We start from the raw sequence: 18,806 nt of genomic DNA, 5'->3' as shown, positions 1-18,806 counted from the left end.
ACCGAATTGACAACTTATTTCACGAAATCCCAAACGAAGTAAGGCAGGTTTAACACAGAAATAAACCATTTTATTTCACCAAAAATATGGTCCCTAGTCATAGTTTGTAGCCTCCCTCAATAGGTTCTATATGGTTTTTATATGTGAAGGAAATTTAAAAGTAAAGTGTATAAGATAATACTGTATCATATTCCTTACACAAACTAAAAATGTCAAGGGAGAAATTCACCATTTTGATGACATTAAGTACACAGACTTAATCACAATAGTATATTACGATATAAGGTTGGGAAATGCTTTTTATAAAATCGAGGAAAAGTTTTAAAAACGAGCAGAGCGAGTTTTTCAATTTCCGAGATTTTGTAATGCTCTTCACAAATATGTATTGTACAACATTTTTTTCACGCTCATATTTTTAAAATTGCAAATGCAATATATTTTGCATTGAAAATTTAGAGCAATATTATTCCAAAGCCTTCACAAAACTGCAATGTAATGGTAACTAAGTAACAATAAGTGCACTGTAATGGGTCTATTTCAATATAGTTTTATGTTATGAAGAAAGGTTTCCTTAGCAACAAGTTTCATTGTGGAAATTCTAACTTTCAGGCCTAACAACAATAGCTGTAAATACAGCAAGAAAACATGATCGTGCAAAAAAGAAGTTTATAATATCACGGCAGATGGATCATCATTACAGCACAAAGTGACTGTATAAGATGCTCGTCAGGGACGGATACAAGGGTTTCATCCAGTATATTTCAGTTCAACTCATTCACATAACTGCTTGCAAATAAAATGTGAAATTCGGCCTTTTTTGAATACATTCATCTACATAAAAAATTATGTATTTTTCCACTTTGTGAAATTCAGCTTGGAGTTTCCTTAGTTTCTTTGATGCTGTTAGCCTATATCTGTATTACGTTCTTTGTTAAATTGCCACACTTGAAAAAGATTTCAAATTAAATACAAACTGACTATTTTATAACTAGTCTGTAACTGTGGTTGTGTGTGTTTTATAAATATATAGTCATGATACCGAAGCAGAAATTAACACAAAATCTTGTAATATCTAATGTAAGGAACTGTCTTCACCTTATCGATTTATGAACATGAAGACCTGAATATTAATGCTGCAAATTTCTTCAAATCCAGTACTGAGGATGAAAATGATATTGAATTAGAGAAACACTATCTGTTCTGAGGACAATGTTAAGAGGGGCTTAAACTTGGTGTAAGAATGGAGAAAGTTTTGTAATGGTTGCAATGCCAATTTTTATTTAAGATTAAATATGTAAAGTAACATTTAACATTCCCTCTACATATTCGTTTACCTATACATTACGTACAAATTTTTAGTAACATGAATACCAACACAAGTCCACTACAGAGGCACATACAGCGCTCTGGTGTCGGTCTAAGCACCATTCCACTTTCTAACTGAATAATGAAGTCTTGTTCAGAAGCATAAACTTTCCTGGTTTATAGCTTTTATGCAGTCTTGAAAAAATGTTAACAGTTAATGAACACAGTATTAAATTCTCCTGTAAAAACTCTCACTCAAAGTAATACCAAATGACAGTCCTCTGATATATTTGTATATCTAGAAAGTTATTTGAGAATAATTTTAGAATGAATTGTACAGATGAAGCAAATATGATAAAAACACAAAAAAATGTTACAGGGCTACAAGTGAACGTATGAAAGGAAGGAGAGGAGGGTGGTAAGATAAATGTGAGAAAAGTGATGCAGAGCAAATTCAGACATAATAATGTAAAGTAGTTTACTGTAAGTCACGAGTCAAGCACATGACTATACATCTGCAAGCAACTACTGACTATGTGGTAACACTGTGTGGCCCAGCAGAAACTGCCGAAACACTAAGAATGTGTGAATTTTGACAATTTTCAATGATTCCCTGCGTAATTGTTGCTCTTAATTTCAGACAGCAATGCAAGACAACACAAAGGATGTAATTTGTAACAGATTCACAGTTTTATGTCTGCAAAACGCAAAATTTCTAAACCTGAATAAACTGAAAAGAAGGGTTTTCAGTCAATCTAAATAACAATTCAAATAGTTTCTTTCTTCCTCACCTGATTTCACATTTTTAAATTATGATAATGCAATGAAAACCCTTAATTTTGCTCAACAGAAATTGAATGCCCGATACTGCATGAACTTGCAGGTAACTGCAGCTCAAATTCACTTTCAAAAAAGAAAGCGAATCGCTACATCCGCAAAACTGACAGATTGCAATTATTGTAACCATCAGTTTCAGCAGTTTCTGCTTCCCTTTCTAAGGCCTTATAACTATAATGGTTCACTCTAAAGGAGTGAGGAACTCAACGTAACAAAACCTGATGCTATGTAATATATATTAAGACTAAAAATGGCACAATTCACAGTTATGTAGGTTGACACCATCTGCTCTGCTGGCATGGACGTTGTATTTACAGTCAGAATCAGAGCAGAGAGCAGTGCCTACATGCAAGCGTCGGCACATGAGACAACCATCAATGTGACAAACAAGAGCACTTTAAAGTTCCAGAGTGATTACAAAAAACAAATAAATACATATTCAAAAGACGTCACGTGTGGCGTACACCTCAAGTTAATTACAAATATACATATTCACCATATCACCTGTGTGCATGTCACGTCAATGGGATCGTCTGGCAATAGTTAAAATGGAGTGAGAATATCGACTCTTTGGCAGTCTACAGCAATCTTGAATGTGGCACGTTATTCAATGAATGAACTGTAAAAAAAGAAAGCAAGACCCAATAAAAGAATATAAACTCCAAAGAATGATTGTACCTGTTTTAATACAACCTGTTAATACAAAAGACATAAAAAACGGTAGTAATTTTTTAATAGATAAAATTACAGCACATTAAAATTAAAAGTTACAATTTGCCTATTTTTTTCAACTTTTTAATTCCATAATGTCGATACTGTTAGATACAAACAAGCACGTATACAATATGGTCTCCTTCATACATTATCATTCTAATCTGAATGTTTGTCAAAAAAGCCTTTTAATCGATTTGGTATATTTAAGTTGCAAAGGAACCAGTAGCGGCTGGTGACCGAAATCCTTGGTGAGGCCTGCAGTAAGTGTTTAAGCAGGCTACCTTCCATACAAAATGTTTATTATTGATGATACTTTATTATGATTGACATTATTACTACATTATTGTTGTTATTATTATTATTATTATTATTATTATTATTATTATTATTATTATTATTAATGAAAAATAATATGTCAGTCTTCAAATAAGTTGCTATGCTGTGAGTTGATTTCAGTTGCTTAACTATTTAATTTTAATAAAGCAACGAATATTATGCTCAACTGAAGAAGCATGTGTTGAAATTTCCCTGGAAATATTTTTCAGATTGCTGAATATCAGTAGACACACTGTTCTCTCTTTTTTGTTTGTTTTTGTTTTGTTTTTTTACAGCAACAAGCATGACTAACAGAAAAATTTATTTCGCACCACATTACCAAAGACCCATTTATGTTACTCACACCAGGATGCATTGAAAGCTCGCGTTTTAAGATTATCTTTCTGAAAAATTGTCAGTGATGGCATAGATCTGTCTTAATTTAAAACTTTCCTTTTTTCAATATTATTTCCTATCGATAATGATAAATGATACTCTAACAATGAATTTATTACAATTATCATTATTATTTCTCGCATTTCTTTCGATTTCTATTTTCCCGAAACATATAACCACACTGGATCACACGACAATTCACCACTGTTATTCTCATCCCAACAGACACTTGAGACTGGCATTGACAAAAGACCGGGTTCTGAATGGGAGAAGTGAAGGCTGATGGGTGGGGGAATACCTGCGAGGCCACGAGGCCACAAGAAATGTGCCTCAGTTTCAGCTTTCCGAGTGCAACCTTAAAACCCGTGGAAACATACGAAATGTAGAAGCCAGACCCGGCATGAGCGATCCTGGCCTCGGGAACAAATTTTACTGCAAGACAGGCCTATATACATCACAAAGTTTTCTACTTCAACTCTATACGCTTCATTGAAATAACTAATATAATATGTTATATACGACTAAAAACCACTAAAATTTTGAGTTTAAGAAAGCAAAGTGACTGAGGCCCGGCCTCATTTGCCTCAGCTGATCAGCTGCCACTGAAAGAAACAAACATGTTTCATAATAATTCCGAGTATTTTCGCCAGATTTAGTTGTGCCTATTTTTCCTTTTTAACCTGTTTAAACTTGCTTAAAACTAAGTGCCTTAAAGTCTTGGTCTAAGGCATTATACCTGAACTTGCATTATGGAATAAGATACTGATTCGAATCCTTATGAAGGAAGAAATTTTCTCATGGAATTTCGGCCAGTGTAAAGGAGATGTGCCCACCTAACAGAATGGCAAATTTGGGAAGCTATGATAGGTAACAAAATCCAGTTCTGCGAACCAGCTATAATGGCTTAGTAGATCATCATTGACCACAGATTTTCGCATTAGCGATAAAAGCAACAAGTCAGTTGTTTTTTTTTTTTTTTACGAATATGCCTATAACAGTAGCGAATTTTTATCGCGAATTATCACAATAGATGTGTTTCAGAACGAAATAAATTATTTCGGCGAAAAAAAGGCGAAATTGATTAAACATTTTAATTTCATTTTTTTTTAACATTTGATGCACTGTTTAACCCAGGGCTGGGCACTCTCTCACTGGGAGCCATATGACTTCTCTTCAACCCCTTTCTTCTCTGCTGAACACCACGCAGCGTTGATGCCAGGATGGATGAATATTAAGCAGTCGCGCTTAACCACCCCATCCACTTAAACCGTTATCTCGAGTATGCGAATTCTGATTTCAAAAATGTTTACGGTTATTGTTGCCTTCCCAATAACGGTACTGAAAGTTTCAGAGGTACAGCCTTACTGAATATGTAGTTATGAGCTCCGAAATATCTGACTGGGATGTTCACAACACCCCGCGCGACTACTTAAGGGTTAAGCGTCCCTGTTTAGAGTTTGGATTCGCTCCCAGTGTCCAGTCCTGGTTTAACCTGTAATGACCCAGATCTGATTACTATAATGTTGGTACCTAGATGTAGTCACACAAACCATGCGAGAACTTTGAACGCGTATAAATCCGATTCTTTGAAAGTTAACTCTGAACTAAGATACCAGTGTAATTGACTAACAACAATAATATATATGTTAGTTTCACAGCTGTGTGACTTTATTAGTTTCATGGGTTGAACACTTTCAACTTGTGACATTCTTCTTACAAGCTGAAAGCTAGAACTGGAAAAATATACATTCCAAAGGAGATTAAGAGAATACCCCTACTGCCAAACCTGGTCACTGACACTTGACAAAGGGAAAGGAATTGCTGGTGTTCACAAAATAGTAAGGCCAAAGCCTTTTTCTAATATTCAGTTGTAAAGATGGGTCGAACGTCGACAGTTACAGTTCATTCCAGAGCTAAAGAATTTGCTAGTGAGGGTCTTTATGTATCAATCAATCAATCTTCTTAATGTATCCAGCTGTTTGCTGACAACATAAAGTCCACTAAAGTCCACTGTAGCCTATTCAGTTGTTGTTTGTCACGAGAAATGAGGGGTATTTTGATCGGTGTTCATTATAGATGCCTGTTGCTAGTAGCCAGAGTTGGGGTGTAGTCAATATATACTGCAGGATTATGTCTTCTGCAACTGGTACTTCTGATTTTAATTTACTTCTTTTGTGGTTTATGGATGGACAGTATAGAAGAATGTGTTCCAGATCTTCATCATGATTATTACACCACAGACAAGTAGGATTATCAGAAATGTGAAATCGGTGTGACAATGTGACCTATTCTGGTTCTTGTTAAAAATGTTTGAACATGTCTGGGCAAATTTTTGTACATTTCCAGGTCATTTGGTTTCTTTTGTACAGATTGTAAAATTTTTCCTTTGTCAGAAGAGAGCCAAATGTTGATCCATAGGTTTGTAAAATGAGACTTGACTGAAGTAAAAGCACTTGATAAAGATATCACTTAAAGAGGTTTTGGTTGCAAATATGTTGCTTGTTTTGCAATATTATCGACTTTCTCGTTTCCAGGTCTTTATGTATCCAAGAATAACATTTTAATATGTGAATTTTGTAATATGCAGGTAGACTGGGAGAAACGAGACACAGTGTCAAACATTGTTTCAAAAATAAAGAGCATGTGCGTCTTAAAGAAAAGAGTGTAGCTCCTAAAAGACAAGCTTCGTTCGATCGTCAGAAGAAAGTCAAACAAGAAAAAACGGAGTTTGTAATGGATACTACGAAAATGTTTTTAAGTGCAAATATTCCTATTGAAAAGGTGGATGATACAGCAGTTAGAACTTGGCTTCTGAAGTATGTTTCAGGTGAGTATTTATTTTAATCATCATCATCATCATCATTGGCATTACGGCCCTTACAGTTTAGCTTTAGCCTCCCTCAGAACATCCGACCAATCACTCCTGTCCAATGCTCGTGTTCTCCATCTTCTAATTCCAACTTTTGTTAGGTCAGCCTGAACGTCATCCAGCCATCTCAATTTAGGTCGTCCGACCTTCCTTCTTCCTACTGGCAATGCATCTAGTAGAACTTTGGGTGTGCGATTGTTCTCCATCCTGGCTACGTGTCCCAGCCATTCCAACCTTCTGAGTTTTATGTCAACAACAATGTTGATATCTTTATATAATTCATATAACTCAGCATTTGTTTTGATTCGCCAAAACCCTTGCTCATAAGTAGGCCCAAAGATTTTCCGTAATACTTTCCTTTCCCAGCCATTTAAGATCTTTATTGCCCTTTCAGATAGAGTCCAGGTTTCACTTCCATATACTACTATTGGTTTAATAATAGTTTTATATATTCTTATTTTAGCTTTTCTTGAGATACACCTGGACTTCATAGTTTTATATTTATTTTAATACCTACAGTATTCCCGAGGTTCACTCAGCCTCCTGTAAAATTGAGTACCGTCTTTCCCAGGGGTAAAAGGCGATCAGAGCATGGTGCTGACCACACCACCTCATTCTAGTGCCAAGGTCATGGAAAGCATAGGGCTCTGCCTCCATGCCCCTCCCCCCCAAGTGCCTTCATGGCATGTTACTGGGATACCTTTACCTTTTTTACAGTATTATAATTATAATATTTATAATCATAATTATTATTGCATGCGTGTTTTACTATAATATTAAAACAATACTATTTTTATTTTACATGCTTTTTCATAAAACAAATACCGGTAATCCAGTTAAAGTAAATGTTCCATCATACTAAACTATTCAGCGCATCTACCTATAAAATCATGTTAATTTGATATTTCAAACTAATTTTCAGTATTTTTTTTTTTTCAAATTATTGTATATTAATAAAAATTATTTAAAATTTGCATAGGATCAGAATAAATGTAAAATAAATTTATGTATAAAAACTTTTCTATCATTATTTTGAACCCTAATACATAATACAGCGTTATTTTTTTACGTAAAAATTCCTTTCCGATTTATATGAAATTATTGCTATAATCTTACAACTAATTAGCGATAAAACGCGAAATATAATATTTTTATCACGATTTATTTTCGAAATTAATACGAAATTCTGTGGTCTCTAATCATCATGCTAACTACACGATACCCTCGGCTCTCTGTAGGCTCTTGTTTGCATCCAGCATTATTATTATTATTATTATTTATTTACAACCCATGTATATACCATGAGATAGTATATTGTGATACAAGCGTGGTAAGTGCATTTATAACAGAATCGAAGAAAAGTTATAGAAGATGAGATGAAGTCGAATCCTCTACTTCCGAAATTCTGTTATGCATTTAACACATGTATTGCATACTATTTTTTGGCCGATCTCAATAAAAAAAATAAATTATGATTAATCATTTTTACTTTAAATAAATAGTGTGTGTGTGTCTAATGCCTACCCACTTCACTTACGTGGTTCGAGTTCTGCATACTGCGGATAGATGGCAGGACTGTGACCCATTTTGTAGCTAAAATACAATATACTGATTAAGTGAAACTCAAGAACAGTTTTTATTTCTCGTCAGAAAGATACAAAAACAATTCACAACAAAACCGTTGCCAAGGAGAGCTGAATTTCCATAGCCCACTCCGTTGTATCATGAACATAGACGTAGGCCAGTTGTGACTGCAGAACTCAGAGCCCTACATGTACTCCCCTCCCAGTGACGCTGAGTCACGAAACTTTTCTTGCACCAGGATAAGTTCTGAATGGTGGGGGATGTGAAGAACTTGGTCGTTGATGATCGGAGGTCTTGTTCCCATCATCTTCAGAGAAGACTTCGTAGAAAGCTGGCTTAAGTCTTTCTGTGGAAATGGTTTTAGGGCTCCCGTGAATATCGACTTCGAACACGTAGTCAGATATCCTACGAAGAATTCTATACGGTCCTTCATACGGTGGTACAAGGGATCCTTTAGTTGCCACACGAACAAAGACATGCGTACACGTATATAATGTCTTATGCTGAAAAGCTCTTCTGTTGCAGTGGTGAGCAGCGGGAGTCGATCTGACAGTGCGCATTAACTGTCTGTGTTTTTCAGCGAAGGCTCGCTGCGACAGTTCGGTTTGATCGTCGACGAAAAACTCTCCTGGAAGTCTTAGTGTCGCTCCGTAAACCATTTCTGCGGGCGAAGCGTCACAATCTTCTTTGATGCTGGAGCGCAATCCAAGTAGGACAACCGGTAAGATATCGATCCAACATTTAGATCCCGTGTGACACATGATAGCGGCTTTCAGTGACCTATGCCAACGCTCTATCATGCCGTTTGAGGCGGGATGAAAGGCTGTCGTGCGTATTTTTGTAGAACCAATGAGATTACAAAACGCTCGAAAAATAGCAGATTCAAATTGCGAGCCTCTGTCTGTTGTAATAGTGGCAGGTGCGCCGAATCTTGCGATCCAAGTCCTGAAGAATGCGTCTACAATAGTCTCTGCAGAAACTTCAGATATCGGGACCGCTTCAGGCCATCTTGTGAATCTATCAATCATTGTCAGGCAATACTGAAAACCTTTGACAACTGGAAGCGGACCAATGATATCTATATGTACGTGAGCGAACCGCGCGCTTGGCATAGGAATGTGTAGGGGCACATTTTTGTGGTGACGACTTATTTTACTTCTCTGGCACTGAAGACACATACGAGCCCACAGCATAATTTCTTTATTCATTCTAGGCCAAACAAACTTGCGCTGTATAAGTTTCTTAGTTGCTTTACCGCTAGGGTGAGACAGGTTGTGAATGTTATCGAAAACTTTCTTGCGAAGACAAGATGGGATGTAAGGTCGAATGACCTGCGTCGAAACATCACAATAAATTTCTTCCTTTGATTCAGTCTTGCCGAGCTACTGACATTTGAGTTGTTACGTTCGTCTCCTGCATCTTGTCAGCTAAAAATGCTAGCTTGTCCAAACTATCCTCTTCTCTGCAAAGCAAAGACATTCTAATAGTGGGTGCTAGTTGTGCTAAGAAGAGTGACTTGAGGACTTCTTCACCTAAATGGCCGGAAGCTAAACTTCTGAGCTCTTGTAGATAGTGGGACGGTCGTTTCTCTCCTATAGGTATGCCGCTCAATAATCTATTGAGTCTTTTGTTGATTGGTTCAGCAAAAGCGGCAATGGTACGTGTTTTAATAGCGTCATACCTGCCTGTGGCTGGTGGAGATTTAATTAAATCAGCTATAATTGGAATAAACGTATGATCAGCGTTACTTACTATATATTGGAATTTTGCTTGATCTCGAGTAATCCCTGCGAAACTGAGAGCATTTTCCACCACTGCAAACCATAGCTCTGGATCGTCCTTGTAGAATGGAGGAGGCTTCTCAATATGTTGTGCACACACAACGACTCTGTCACCACTACTAGTTGGTAAAAAACTTTGCTCTGTATCTTCGTGCGTGTTCATATCACGTCGGGGTCACCAATATTGTAGCTAAAATACAATATACTGATTAAGTGAAACTCAAGAACAGTTTTTATTTCTCGTCAGAAAGATACAAAAACAATTCACAACAAAACCGTTGCCAAGGAGAGCTGAATTTCCATAGCCCACTCCGTTGTATCATGAACATAGACGTAGGCCAGTTGTGACTGCAGAACTCAGAGCCCTACAATTTACAAGTTGCACACCACTTCGGTGGGCCCGTTATGCATGATGTGTATCTGTGATCTGTGAAGAGTTATGTCGTGTACTAGGGTAAGTGTTAGTGTAGTGTAGGGAATGGGTGTTTTTGGACGCTAAAATTTTCATATGTGATCGCAATTTGTTATTTGTTGATATACTACTATAATTTGACAACTTATAACGGATTATTTAAATTGTACAAAATAGTAACTACTAATGCATATAAATGTTACAATGTCATATATAAAGTAGACCTACAATTTTTATTATAGCACATTCATTACATGTATGTCGTACTATTTCTGCTCAAAATTTATTCGTAGATTTCAGTTATTGTGTCATTATTTAAACAAATTGTTTTGTTTCCAAGGAAATTGTATTGACATTGACATGTATACTATAATAAAATACAAATCAATTGAATAATTAAAGGAAGAAAATTTCATCTAAATAAGAGGACTCGGGGAAGGATGCAAGAATACTTGTAGCATTGCCGCACTGAATGGCGATACCAATGCGCTGACGTAGATATTGACTGCTTCGAGGGTCCACAGAAAGCTGCACTAAACTTCTGCCTATGGTGGAGATGAGAGCTTTGGCTTCACTACACCATGATCCAAACGTTTCAACCGCAAAAGGGACAAAAATATAATTATCTGCAAGATGTTTATATTTATGGTGTTTACTGATAGCGGCACTTTCTGCTGCAGATCCTGGTGTCTTAGAGGTTGAAGAGAGAGAGAAGGGGTCAGTGTATCCATACATGTGGAATCCCAAATTAAGGATATGCCTACATGCCACGGGACTAGAGTCAGACCATCGGGTCTCTTGCCGTCTGAACGGCTGATCCCGGAAGGTTCTAAGATGGATGGAACCACTGAGGATGTTAATGCTCTTTTAATGATGTCATTGAGCGATGAATGACGAGAGAGACGCCCCTTACTTATGACACAACTTAAGGCATGGTGGCCATAAGAATCTACAATATTGTCACAGATACATTTATGAATGTGACAGATTTTGCAGCCGAGGCGTAAAGCCACGGAAACTTTAAAGGATCTGGGATCCATAAGGGTACCGATGTTAGGGGAAGGAATTGCATGAAGCCAAGATCCTGAAACATTTTGTTGGAGAGCCATAAAACGAGCACGATCTGTATCTGAAGAAAAAGATGACTGAAGGGACTCCTTAACAAGAGAGATTAGTATTTCATCCCAATTCTTTTGAACTGCTGGAAAAGACGGAGGATCAGAGTTATTGGAAACCTCACCCCATCGAACTAAAGTCTCCTGCACAAAAGGGACCTGAACCGAATCACTGTAAGAAGGAAAAATAGATTTGATTCGGTCTAAAACCCCGTGCGCAAAAGCTAAAAATGCCGACGTACAAATATCACTCAATTTTCTAATACCTAACCCACCAAATTTAATAGGTAGAGAAGCTTGAATCCAACTGCAATCACTAAGAGAAATATTAAGTAAAATTTCTAAGTAATGACGTATCATATTGTCAGTTTGACAGAGGAAAGATGGAAACAACCATATAGGGGTCCGCAAAAAGTAGTTAAATTTTGGAATCAATAAACAGTTCTTAAGGAGAAAGTAAGATATGTGGGGATTAAGAGGGACTAACCTGTCAAGCAAAGTTTTCAAACGAAGGAATTTCTGCTCTGCAATATCTTGAACTGCATCTAAGAAAATAGGGGTACCTAGAATGGTTAAATCAGATTTAGAAATTAGTTTAATACCAGGAGCTACAAGCTGAAAAGCAGATACAACTTTATCGAGGTTATGAGAGCAGAAATAAAGTTCGCATTTGTCTGGGTTGAGTTGTAAGGCAATTTGAGAACCAAGGGAAATTATTTTCTGAAAGTCGCTAAGAACAACCAAAGGATCACCAGCTAAGGTTCCGTCATCAAGATAAAAAGATTTAAGATCACTATTAAGAGATGTCAGTCCACAGCAAACAGCGGATCAGTATAGACGTGTGCGGAGGGAGCTCGGCAGTGGAGAAATATTGTAGTAAAGGCATTGACACCGATATCGCGTAACAGTGTAAAATGGCGAATATTGAAGAAAATAGTCAAGCAGTAGTAAACCTTGAAGCAAACATTGAAGAGATCTACAAGAAGTTGGAAACACTACAGAAGGAAAATGATCTAATGAAAAGTAAAGTGAAATATCTAGAAGATCAGAGAAGAAGTTAATATTTTTTGGAATCGAGGAAAGGAAGAAGGAACAGGCATTGGAAACATACGAGACTGTAATGAGTGTGTGCTGGGATTGGTTCAGGATTGATGTGAGTGATGGACAAATAAGAGAAGCATACAGAATCGGGAAAAATGGAAATAGACCTATACTAGTTAAATTCTCAAGTATAATGGCAAAGGAAAAAATTTTGAGCAAAAGAAAGTACTTAAAAAACTCAAATATTAGACTGGAACATGATTTTGAATATGAAGTAAGATGCAGGAGAAGAATATTGATTCCTTTTATGAAGGCTGCAAGAAAAAATGGTCATTCGCTAGATTATACAGAGACAAATTAAAGATAAATGGGCAGATGTTTGATGTGGAATTCTGTTTGCAAAATTTGAACCATAAAGAGATAGGGACAATGAAAGAGGAAATAAGGAACATTATAGTAAAACATATGATGGGAGAACTATTTGAAAAATTAGAAGGTGGAGAGGTCATCACACAGGAAAGAATAGCAAGTGATGGAATGAACCAGTTAGCGAGTAACATGAACCAGGAAGAGAGGCCAGCGACCAGAGGAATGCATAGCTCAGCAACAGCAGCGGACGAGGATGTCAACAAATGATTAAAGAAGAAACAAGAGACTTGCACTAAAATTATGATGACGACATCAGGTAGACAGGGGAGAACAGAAGGACAGCATACAGGAGCTGAGAACAGAAAAAAGAGTTCAGTGAATCCAGCTGGAAGAACAAATATGGGTCAGCAATTACAGAAGGGATTGAGAGATGAAGAAGATACCAAGATAAGAAGACAAGATTCTGCAAGAACTGGAAGGGATGAAGTAACATTAGCGACACCGAATAGAGGTTTGTCAGTGGGAAGAAGTAAGGGACAGAAAACTTATAACTTAAGAGGTTGGTGCATGAGTGACAAGACATAGGAAAGTGATAAAGTGAAAATAGTATGCATGAGTGACAAAACGTAAGAAAGTGACAAAGTGAAAAGAGTGATAGTGACAGAAAAGACGGTAAGGCAAGGGAATAATAGTGAAAAAGGATAAGATACAAGTAATAACCAGAGAGTGATAATAAGTAAGTAGTGATACAAATATAATAACGAAAGTGGGAATGGAAAGGTAATGAAACTGTAGAAACTACTTCGTCTGAAAATATACAGATTAGATTAATGGGAATAAGTGGTTAGTAAATGTTAGTGATTCAAGTGAATAAATAAGTTAACAACTATGGAAGAGTTCAACAAATATAAATAATGTTCGGAACAATTTATAAGAGATTGAGAGAAGTCATTGTTTAGTTAAATGAGATTAGTAAGAATAAGTTAGATAACTAGGAAAGGGAAGGGTGAATATAAGAAGAAGGGAGGGAAACAGAGGTGAGGGACATGATAGAAAAGTGATCAAGGTCATTTATATGTAATAGCCGAGGTTTAGAAAAAGCATAAGCAGAATGTTATGTATCCAAGGGAGTGATGGCACTGTATACAGAAATGTGAAGGGCCAAGGGCCATCACGACCGATGTAAGCTGGTGGAATAAATATATCATATATCATATCATATTAAGATATGTAATAATTGGTTGTAATAAAAGACAGAAAAGCAGAGGACCAAAAGTGTCCCCCTGTTGACAGCCTAATTGGGATAAGATAGTGTCAGATCCATAAAACAATTTCGTAGGGTATCTATAGGCTTGCCAAAGAAAGGCAAAATGTTGGGGAAGATTTTGTTTAATGGCATCCAGCATAATGTCGCGTTCAATACAATTAAAGGCATTTTTAAAATCTAATTTTAAGAGGATCTTATTAGAGGAGGAATTATCTTTCAAGAAAGAGCGAACTGAATGGATAACAGATTCACAGCCCTGAGGCGAACCAAAACCTAATTGATATGGTCGGAAATAATGACAGATATCATCTCTAATAAGAAGGCAAGATATTTTAGCTACAAGGCGTCGAAAAGTATTGCCTATTGCAATAGGACCCACACTGCCATCCTTTTTTGCAATAGCCAATAGCGATGCTCCATAAAGGTAAGGGCAAATTTCAGGATTAACTCTCCCAGCTAACATAAAATTACAGAGATTAGAAATAGATGTAAGCAGTCTTTTGCCAGAATCGCCAGCAGAGATAGACACAAGATCTTGTAGATGTTGTGGGTGGATGCCATCGATCCCAGAAGCTGAACCCTTTGGAAAACTTCGTAATCCCACGATGACATTATCTTCTGAAATCTTCAACAAATGATCAGTAAGGATAGGAGGATCAGGAAATGTATTTGGTCTTGAGGGAACCGGATGTTTATCTAATAAGGCTTGATAGTTTGAAATGTTAAAATCCGCTACACCATCATCAGAGGACAGAATTCTAACTGCACCACGTATGTCACCGTCTGCTACCTTCTGTTTGATGTGGCAGACATGGGAGGACTTAAAAGATTTTGAAGAAGTCTTTATATCAGCAATTTGAAAATTATTAATATTGTCTTTTATCTTCGAAATGAGTGATTTTTTTCCCCAGACTTCTCAGGAACATGAAGTGCGATGTAGGCAAATAATAGGAGATTGCATCAACTTTCAACAGAATTTTGAGATAAACATTGGGAAATGAAGTGAGACAAACGGCTTGCAGCTAATGCACGAGCCCCTTTAAGAATTCTCCTCAAAACATGTATATGTTGTTTACTATTAATAAGACGTGTTTGAAAATCATCTAGTGATGATTTCGGAAAGGGAATGTTATTAGGAGCAAATGGAATATTAGGGTGGGCCCAAGACCAATGAACACGCAAGCCAGGGATCCTTTGAAAAGTTTAGTGGAGCCAGACGGGCATAAGTGACAGGTAACAAAGTCAGAAGAATCACTGGAAATATCGACACAACTAGTAGTAACCGGTGCATTAAGATTAAAATCATTATCCGTAGTAGTACTTGTATCATGATTGTCAAAAGCTGGAGTATCGGAGAGATTCCCGGTAAGAGAAGTGTTGATATCGCAATTTGAAAATCGTTCACTGCACCAATCAACTGATCTTGAGGGATGATGAAGATTTTCAGGTGGAGTTGACATGTAAATCGGCGCTGATGTGGAGACATCAATGTCGGACATAATCAAAATATAGCAAGAACCGAAAATTGACAATGTAAATAGACATGGAGATAGTAAATACACAAAACGAAAGATAAACTTGCATTTAAAGCAACTCTGCGTAGAATAGCCGCTAAATTGATAGCCAGAAAGATCACTTATGAGAGTGTTTACTTTCCATAGTAACAATGTCTTCACGAAATATGTGGATTCTCGGAAGAAGTTTTAACACATAAATACAGAAGATGTTGACGCACTAACACTCACACGAATAATTATGCAACTAATAAAGGTCTTGATGATGTCAGAGAGGAGTATTAAAAATAATATATTGCTCAAGGAGCCAAAATCCGAGACACAAATGCAAAGGAGACGTAAACTAATTCCATGGCCCACTGTAACAATCATTGATAGGTGTCATTCATTTGTTATTATTCATATTTGTCGATAGGTGTTATTCATTTGTTATTATCAGTGACGATTGTGAAAATGTTGTAATAATATAAATTTTGTGTGTGTGTGTGTGTGTGTGTGTGTGTGTGTGTGTGTGTGTGTGTGTGTGTGTGTGTGTGTGTGTGTGTGTGTGTGTGTGTGTGTGTGTGTGTGTGTGTGTGTGTGTGTGTGTGTGTATCTAATGCTCTGGATTTAACAATGAAGTCATCATCCTTCTTGCTTCCCAATATTTTGATGGAAGGTCCACAAATGTCCTAAGAGTTTCACAATTAGCCAGGTGCTCCGTCTCCATGTCCTCTTCTCTGGTGCACAGTAAGCATTTAGGTGAATTCAATACTCCAATACGATGGAGGTGTTTACTGAGGCAATCATGACCAGTAATCAATCTAAACATGGCCACGGCAGATTTTTCGAGGTAGATCAGGAATTAGGTTTGGATCTTTGAATGATTCTTTCCATTTTGAATTTTGATGTTTTGCCTGTTCGCTGTAACTTATTCTTTTTATGACTCGCTTTATTGATTCATATGGGAACTTGAAATTTGTTTTTAAGTTGATATCAGTTCCTTTCTTTGCTAACATATCTGCTTTCTCGTTACCGTTCAGTCCGCAGTGGGCCGGGATCCATTGGAAGACCACTTTTTTATTTAGCATTTGAATTTGTTTTTCTATGCAATGAATTTCTTTTACTTTTTCCATTTTAGGGGATGTAGTTGAGTTGATGCCTGGATTGCAGCTTTGGAGTCGGACAGGATGACTATGTTTTTGCACTGGTTTAGCCAAACAAATACATTTTGAAGTGATGTATAAATGGCTTCAACTTCGCCATCAAAATTTGTTGTGTACTTGCCAACATTTTTATAAAGAGAAAAGTATTGGCAAGTAACTCCTACTCCAGCTCCTTCATTTTGATCCATGAGACATCCATCAGTGTAAATGTACAACCAGTCCTTTTGTGGATATTTTCTATTAATTGTTTGTAGGGCAATGGCTTTTGCTATTTCTGGATTTATATCTTTTTTGTTGAAGACTTCATCAAGATCAAGGCAGCAATCTACTTTGAAGTTATTAAGTGGATTATATCGAGACATCAAATTTTCCTTTTCACTTGGTATTTCTAGATTTTGCTTAAGCTTTTCTACCTCTTGTCTGCATCCATTTTGGGTCCTCAATGTAAATTTAGAATCTTTGTATTTACTCCATTTATCCCAATTTGGAAGCCTTCTTAATTTTTCATAGGTTAAAAGGGCTTGTGTTTCAAGATCTGTTACAACTGGTTTATTAGATGTGATTATTTGCATGGCTTCAATTGGAGTAGTTTTGATTGCACCAGTGATGAGACGTAAAGCTTGGTTTTGAGTGCGTTCTAATATCTGTTTATTTGTGGTTGATGAGGTTATTAGTGCTTCACCACAGTATGTTAAGATAGCCTTTATATATGTGTTGTAGGTTGTGTTGAGTGTACTCCTTGAGCTACCCCATTTCGTTCCTGCCAGTCTTTTTAGTAATTTAAAACGATCTGTTGCCTTTGTGCTGATCTGTTCAATGTGATTTCTCCATGTGAGCTTATTGTCGAAATGTATACCCAGGTATTTTGCATTTTCAGTTCTTTGTCACTTATCATCTCTATAGTTTAGATTTATTTTCACTGGTTTCTTTCTTAATGAGAAGAGTTGAAAGTTTGTTTTTTCTGTGTTCACTGACATCATATTATTTGAACACCAAATTTCAAGTGCCACTAACGATGATTGGATGGAATTTTGAAGTTTCTCTACTGCATTGGTTTTATGTGACGTCCAAATAACCAAATCATCAGCAAAGAGTGCTGTTTTAGTGTCATGTTTTTCCAGCTCTTGTGGTAGGTCGTTAATATATATGTTGAATAGTGTTGTGCTTAATACTGCACCTTGAGGTAATATAAATTATAGAAAGTTTAGTTTTGTCTTCAAAGAAGGAGGTAGATGACACATTAATTATACATCAATATAAATAAATAGCATACAGAAAATGTTTGCAGGGTGATACATTAATTATACATCAGTGTAAATAAATTGCATACCAGTATAGGTTAATGCTTGAATACGTATTTTACTCCATGGATGTTTTTGCATTCAGCCACGACTCCATGAGTGGTACTCAGAGCAACAACTTCCACATTTTATCTACATTAATCCTTTTTCTTACAAATCTCCACTCCAATAAATTAATTTAGAAAGAATACAGGTATAAGAAGACATTTAGTTATTTCCTCATAGCACATAGTGGTGTGCGACACTGATAGTTTGTTACTTTTAAGTAAATAAATAAAAGTTGATTTGATTTATTTACTTACCACACCAACAACATCGGTAAGGTTGTTAAAAATACGATCGAACAAAAATAAATATTTTATTACTCAACATGTTATTGGCCAAGCACAAATCTGCAGTGGCCAGAAACCATGGACAGAACAAAATGTTACTGCCAACAGCTGTCACAACTTCCAGCAGACAATTGCAATTCTCTTAACGTAACATTCATTAAAGCTGGTAACCTTCTTGAAGGCTTGAAAATCAGTTCCTTAAAATTCTCTTACATAAATTTACTGGAGAATTTATCCCTAATGAATCAACATTGTGAAAAATATTACTTATCTTTTTATTACAAGCATGTGATACAAAATGACGCTTCCTTCTTCTCAACTCAAAAGCCTCCAGTTTATATTCTGTTTTTTTTTTCTCTCGCTTTGCAGGTCTCCAATTGCCCCCTTCTTAACACTTTCTATCCTTCCCTCCACTGTAACCCTTAATCAGATCAGTCTAGACTCTGTTGTTTTGATCTGAGTCTCTACCTGTGCTAGTTGCCGTCTTCTGAGATCAACTAAGAGCCAGG

General features: G+C 36.5%; 1 protein-coding gene across 4 annotated transcripts in view; it reads right to left on the bottom strand.

Moving 5' to 3' along the window:
* Positions 1-1,250: 1,250 nt before the first annotated feature.
* Positions 1,251-18,806, bottom strand: part of Ehbp1 (Eps15 homology domain containing protein-binding protein 1) — a 97,149-nt gene continuing 79,593 nt past the window's right edge. For 3 of the 4 annotated variants that reach the window (XM_069821052.1, XM_069821055.1, XM_069821053.1), the window contains one exon: positions 1,251-2,761. The gene's annotated coding sequence lies outside the window, so the exon portion shown is untranslated. Of the gene's footprint in view, positions 2,762-9,782; positions 9,992-18,806 lie in introns of those variants that run through there. The other variant, XM_069821054.1, reaches the window with a different exon arrangement.

Source organism: Periplaneta americana, chromosome 3, assembly GCF_040183065.1.
Source record: "Periplaneta americana isolate PAMFEO1 chromosome 3, P.americana_PAMFEO1_priV1, whole genome shotgun sequence".
NCBI lineage: Eukaryota > Metazoa > Arthropoda > Insecta > Blattodea > Blattidae > Periplaneta > Periplaneta americana.
The sequence above is the reverse complement of the archived record's forward strand: the minus strand, read 5'-3'. Positions and strand labels throughout refer to the sequence as shown.